At 39.5% G+C, this 6,907-nt stretch overlaps 1 non-coding gene across 1 annotated transcript; it reads left to right on the top strand.

Annotated features, from left to right (window-relative positions):
- Positions 1-861: 861 nt before the first annotated feature.
- On the top strand, positions 862-968 carry LOC111724800. Its single transcript, XR_002773023.1, has one exon. It is a non-coding gene; the product is annotated as a U6 spliceosomal RNA (small nuclear RNA).
- The last annotated feature ends 5,939 nt before the right edge of the window (positions 969-6,907 follow it).

Raw genomic sequence — 6,907 nt, 5'->3', positions numbered from 1 at the left:
GTCTGGATCAATATCTGTAGCCATGTTCGATTTCCAGTGGGGTCAGCTCAGCTAAAGTAGATAAATGGAAGCCTGTGTAGGATGCTGCAGGTCTGTTGTTTGGATGAGACCTTAGAAGCTAAGGTTATGTGTAAAGACTACAACTCCCAAGGTGTTACTCGAAGGCCACCAATGTGTTTCAGTGCCCTTGGTAAAGTTTCTCCTCCTGTATATCCTAATAATCCTTGACTAAATAGCTGTGCTTCATGGCTGGAGAAACTGAGTTCTGAGAGGGAATAAATGTGTACTGCTGTGTATGTATTTGTGTATATATACGTAGATGTGTGTGTGCGCACGTAGGTGTGTGTATGTATGTTTGTGTGTGTGTGTATATATATATACAGAGTATCTATATACGTACAGATGTGCACACCTCATACATCTCCTTTCCCCTAAGGACACTTTTGCTTTTTTAAATGTATATACGTTACCTAACGTAAGATATCTAAACAAACGGAAGCCCAGAGACTCCAGAATGATGTTACCACCACATGGAGTGTGACCATTCGCCAGTTCTACAAGTATCAGTTAAGGTCCTACCATGTTCCAGGCATCACCCAAAATCTTAGTACTCAGAATCTACCCCTTCCATGGAGTCACACACTAGACCCACAAGTATAACGCAGTATGATGAGTGCAACCAAGATGCAAAGGAGGAGAAGGAGACGGAGCAGGGAATGAGTGAAGAGTGATCACTTCTACATCAAGAGCCAGAGGAGAGTCTTTCTCAGGGCGAGGCATCTTTCCTGGGTCTGAAAGGTGGAGGAAAACGGTTAACCAGGCAGACAAAGGGAGGAAAATCACTGGAGAAAGAGTATTGTGGTGCTTGTTTCGGCAGCACATATACTAAAATTGGAACGATACAGAGAAGATTAGCATGGCCCCTGCGCAAGGATGACACGCAAATTCGTGAAGCGTTCCATATTTTAAAAAAAAAAAAAAGAATATTGTGAAAATGCAAAGCCACTGAGGATTGCAACCTCGTGGTGCCTGGCTCACATAGGGTGTAGACCTTCGGCAGTGGAAAATGAGGCTGGGTAAGTAGACAGAAAATAACTTTTCATGATGTGCCCAGCGCTACAAGTTAAGTGGCTTGGTTTTCACCCTAGAAAACATAACCCAAGAGTCTTATGGTTATGTAGATATTATGTAGATATCTACTGGTACTGTAGATATTTAACAGGTAAAATTCGAAAAAGAAATTCCATGATCAAATACATTAAGAAAATTCTAGATTTCCACCTATCACTGTTCCAAACAAATGCATTTGGAGTCTCTAGGAAGGCATTTCATTGTGAAAATTTTGTAAAATATATTTTGCTATTTCTTTATTTGTTGAAGTTTCTCTCTGGGTCCCTGTCTCTTAGGCAAGGCTGATATAAACGATGATAGGTAGTGAAATGCTTCGCAATCTTCTATCTTGACATTTTTTTACTTATTGTCTGGTTAAAAGGTTATTAGTGTTGAAGAATAAAGTTTTCATTTAAGGCAGAAGGCATGGAGGTAGGAAGGAAAGAATAATTTTAGGAAATTATAAGTCACAGAATCATCTTTACCTAGATCCCTGGATCATATAGTCTATTTCTTTAGATATGAATTTTGGATAAAATGAGTTGCAACTTATAAAACCATGATGTGTCCCTGATATATCCTGAATGATAAAATGTATTCATTGTCAATTTGTGGTTTGTCAACTTTTCTCATATAGAAATCAGCGTTTTAGCCAAGAAAGTCTGTGTCATATGCCCCTGAAGTAGAGGACAAAGTAAGTAGAAGGGGGGATGAAAGTCACCCTCAAATGTAGTGCAGAGGCCAGGGAGCCAAGCCAGGAACCCAGAGCTGGAGCCCCCTGAGTCCTCAGAGTGGGTCAAGGTCACTTTACTCAGAGGTGAGCTGAGAACATAGCGTCACCAAAAGTCACCAATTCCAGAGTAGAGTAGAATGGAGGGAAGGGCATGATGGAGGGAAGCACAAAACCAGAAGTAGCTAAGTTGTGTTGCAAATAAGGCCCCCTTCCCCAGTGGCAGAGGGGAATGCAGAAAATGGCTATGATATTTGTGGCACAACATCCTTGATAAAGTATGACTCTGTTGCCAATGCATATAAATCCCAGAGAGCTTTCTAGAGAAGCTAAAGTCTAACACAGATACCAGTCCTCGAATTACTGAAGACAATGGGAGGCTTTTGAGTGTAAACTTGGAGAAGGCTGTGGGAATAGAAGTAGAAAAGAAAAACCGGGCAATGCATTTTTAGGAATGCTTGTAAAATGAACCCAAGCAAATGATGCTTCCTCCTGCAAACACTGCTTACCACATCCAGCCTTTGATTTCTATTTTTAACCAAAAATATGGCAAAAAAAAAAAAAAAGAAATAAAAACTCTGCAGAAATCTTTATGGGAGCCTTCATAAACACATTGCAGGTTGATGTGAACCAAGTGTTAGTCAGAACCCCGGTCCAGGAGACATACTGCACACATCAAGTGTTTTACTATTGTCTTCAGGGAGCCCACTCCCGTCCTGCTGCTTAGATGGGTCTGTTTGATCTGAGGGCTGCGTGGACACAGGAGAGGCATCTTGCTTTCTTGTTCTTCATCTATCTCTCCTCTGTTAAGAGTCTGGGGGATCTGAATTTAAATGAAAATTTTAAAAGTGGCTGAAGCTTGTCCGAGCTGGAGTTCTTCATGGGAATGTCAGTGCTGAATAAGTTGGCCAGATCAAAGCCACAGTCTGTGTTCCACAGGAGCTTTTGAAAACTATTTAGAATAAAACAAGTGGAAAAAAAACCTGCCTTGTGCCAGACTGCAGGCTGCTGCTTAAACACACATCAAGGCACAGCCATAAAGCTTATGGTTAGTCCCTAAACCAGGCCCAGAACTGCCACCTGTCTTGGAATATTTTTTATCCTTTTCTTCCCAAAAGGAATGAGGTCGCCAACTGTGAAGTTCCACCTGATCCTCTCAGCTCCTTTGAGGAGGCTTGCTCGCCCAGTCAGTGTTGCCGTCATCTACGGAAGCTGTACGGTAGGATGAGGAGATGGGGCTTAGGAACAAGTTAAAAGTAAGAGGAAAAGCTTCATAACTGACATTTGTCTTCGTCTGTGGAAGAAGCCTGCAAGATAGAAGATGCCGTGGAGCCGTTTAACCAACAGCTTCTGTGACTGACTATTTTGCTTTTATTTGTGGAGAGCTTGCAAAGATTTTCTCTGTTATAGAGACTTAGCTCATCTTCTAGTCATCTGAGATAAGAGAATCCAAAAAGGCTCCAGGAAGTGTGCCTTCTGGATGCCTTCCAGATTAGACATAGACTATAAAACACAAGACGTCTGTTCTGCTGCAGTGCAGGTGCTGGTAGCTAAAATCAGGGGCTGGTCCTCATAGGAATGATGTCAGTGGAATGCAGAGGTCAGCTTGGTTTGTAGGTGATCCCTGCCTTTGTCACCAGCAGGCAAGGAGCGATGCAAAAAGATAGGAGTAGAATTATAATCTTCAGGAGGCAAGGAAAAAAGTGCCAGTTGGGCTACCTACTCAATTGTGTTTGAAAGATGTGACAGGCCAGGACAGCTCTGAGGGGTTTTGGATTCCAGTACCTGGCCCAGCCCACTCCTCTGCCCATCTTACCAGAAGCCCTACTAGTAACAGACCTCTCCACCTGCACCGAGGCTGCTCTGATTAAAGTGTTGTCAGCACTTCCACTGCATGCCCTTTTCCTTACTTTTAAAATCCATGGTGGCAGTTTTTATCAATGCTGAGCTATGCCTAGACCATCTAAAGAAACTTTCCAGGTACACGTCATTATGTACTTCTTGTGCTTTGATTAGACAGGTGCTTTGGAATGGTCTGTTTCCCTAAACTCGTTTATTTTTAACATACAATTTTTCAGAAAACATGCTGCTTTATGGGAGAAATACCTGTAGTTCCATTTCACTGAACCAGGCACTGGAAATAGTAAAACTTTGAGTTTGGATAAAGAATAAGATGTCCAATGAAACAGATTTTGAACCTGGAACATACTTGATGCCTACTGAATATGTGATCTGTAAACCTACAATATCACTATCACCTGAGAACCTGTTAAATTTATAAATTCTCAGCCTACCCTGACCTATTGAATCACATTTTATTATCTTGTTCAGTTCTCAGTCTGGACCTTGGAAACATAAGACAATATGAGCTTATCTATGGGAATCATGAATCCAAAGCAGCAGCAGGCTTTGTCTATAGAATAAATATATCTCTTGACAATTCAATTTCCATAAATGTATACAGATTCTTTTGTGTCATTTCAATGCATACTTATATGACAGTATTTCTGGGTAAACATATGTTTTTGCTGTTGTTGTATATTGTATAGACTTTCTCATGTAATGGATACTAAAAAGTATTAGCTTACAGAGACTCCTTTTCTTTTTAATTAAAAAGAACGCTCATAGCTTAAAATTTAGGAAAAATATGTATTTCAAGAATCCCACCTGATATCAGCATTTCCTCCCAATACTCCTGACAAGCAGTGACTCAGGTTGTGTTTAAGGATTGCTCGCGAGAACCCTATTTCCTATCAGGTAGCTCATCATTTTTTCAGATGATCTAATTTTTAAAAGTTCTTTCAATGTTGTGTTTGACTGTACCTTAATGGTGTTTAGGATACACTACCCCAAAATATAGCCCCTGCATATTAAAAAACAGCATAGGCAGAAAGGTCTTTCTGATCTTCTCTCACTCTTCTTCCTTAAAGCAGGTCATAAAACCTAGGAAGAAATTCTAATCTTCTGCCTGAAGCAGGTCCTAAGACCTTCATGTAAGAGGGTGCCCTGTCTATACTAGGAGAAAATCATACTCTAAGACCAAAAATATGTTTTTGTTTATGCTACTTTCCCATACTGTCCATGCTACTTCCCTTAGAGAACCCTGTCAAGATGCTATAAGATAAAGCTGATTTTGTGCTTTGGTGCTAGCTGCAGCCATCAGCTCAGTCAGACCTCCCAATCCCATCTTTTATCTCTGTGTCTTCTCTCGTGCTGTATTTTTCTCAATCCCCACCATTCCCAATATGGTTCGCACCCCTTCCCCGTGCTGATTCGTGACAATAAAGCTGTATCTTAAATGTCTCTCACTTGCATAGTTAATTTGATTTTTTAAAACTTAAGTAGAAGACTTTATACATGACCTTGCATATTTCAACATGTTGCTTTGGGCCTATTGTATTATTTTAAAACTGACATACTGATTACATTTTGATTCTGTTCTAATTTGTTAGTTTTCTATAAAATTTTTTTTGCTGAAAAATAAAAATATACACTAAATGAATTCCTATTAATGCTTTTCTATTAACCCCTTCTATTGACTATTTTCTTAACAGAATTTGTCAGACTCTTTCTAGAATTTGTCAGGAATCAAACAGATTACCAACCTATAACCGCCTGTTCTTACCACTTAAATGCCAATCTCCTGACAGTAGTTTGTAACTACTCAAAGATTGTAACTAATGGCTCTGTGGCAACATCGGAAATTATTTCGGTATCCTGAAATAACATAAGGCTGAAGATAAGAACACATGGATGGAAAGCAAATAGTATTATTTAATATTTCTTTCATCTGTCTTCAGATCCAAGTCCCTCTTTCATCAGGTTTGTTATACCCATTTTCAATCTGAGAGGAAAAACTACCATAAATTCTGTTTTTTCAGTGTCATGTTTTAATATAATATGCTTTTTGCCTACCTTCTCTTAGTTCTAGATATACATTATAGGCACTTCAGTTATCCTTAACATTTTGTACACTCCTTGGTTTTTTCCTTCATGAAACTATTCACACTGCTCTGTGCCCCATCTCCTAACCACCCTCAGTCATAGGATGGTTAGGAGATGAGGCACAGTAAGGCACAGAGCATCCCCAGCTGCACATGTCACCCTGTTCCCAAAGAACCTCTTCATCTAATGGAAATAAGATTACAATTTGGGAGGTTTACTTTTATCTTAATTATCAACCAAATATCCCCAATCTTTTCACTTTATTTGCTATAAAGATGGCTCCTCAACATCTTCCCACAAGCTCTGTAAGTCAGCATATGCAAGATGGAAGCAATTTTTTTTTTCCATCACTATTTACTCACTTGTAACTCTTACCCTGGTAAAAACACCATGATCAAACCAGTTACTAAGATGAATCTAGACTCATTTTTCTCCTGAGGCTTTGTATCTAATCACTCAGCAAATCCTTCCATTTGATAAGAAATATTTTTTAGCATTTCTTTCAAACTCAGCTTTCCCCCTTTATCCTCACTGCCACTGATTTAGTTTAGGTATGCACCATTCTTTGTCTTGAAGCACTGCAATCTTCTTGGTGATGTATCCAATCCAGGTGAGTTCTATCAACTCTCCTCCACATCGTCAATATCATGATCTGCCAACATACATACATGTTGTATGCCATACACTCACTGCTCAAAAATCATGTCATACAGGATAAAATCTAAATCTATCATAGCTTGTCAAACCTTGTTTCTGCTCAACTTTCCAACCTCAGAGTTTTTAAAACTCCCATCCTGAACCCTACAACTTTTGCTTTTCCTTGAATCCACATCTGTCTGACATCTCTGCAGAAATGTTTTTCTTATTCTTCAGAATGTCAATACATTCCCTGGTTTTCTTTAAATTGTTTATGTTTCAACAAAATTGAATTTGGTACTCTTTCCTTTGGGCCGCCAGTGGGCCAAATAGATGCTTCTATTACATAACTTAGTAGACAGTACAACAAATATTTGTTTGCATTGCCATCTCCTGGGATAGGCTATGAAACCATTAAGGGTAGGATCATAGCTTGCTCATATCTGAATTCACTCTTCATGCATATATGCCAGGGTGGTAGGCAAA

The sequence above is a fragment of the Otolemur garnettii genome, unplaced genomic scaffold, assembly GCF_000181295.1.
Source record: "Otolemur garnettii isolate 467f Iridium unplaced genomic scaffold, OtoGar3 scaffold00026, whole genome shotgun sequence".
Lineage (NCBI taxonomy): Eukaryota > Metazoa > Chordata > Mammalia > Primates > Galagidae > Otolemur > Otolemur garnettii.
This window is presented reverse-complemented; position numbering and strand designations above follow the sequence as displayed.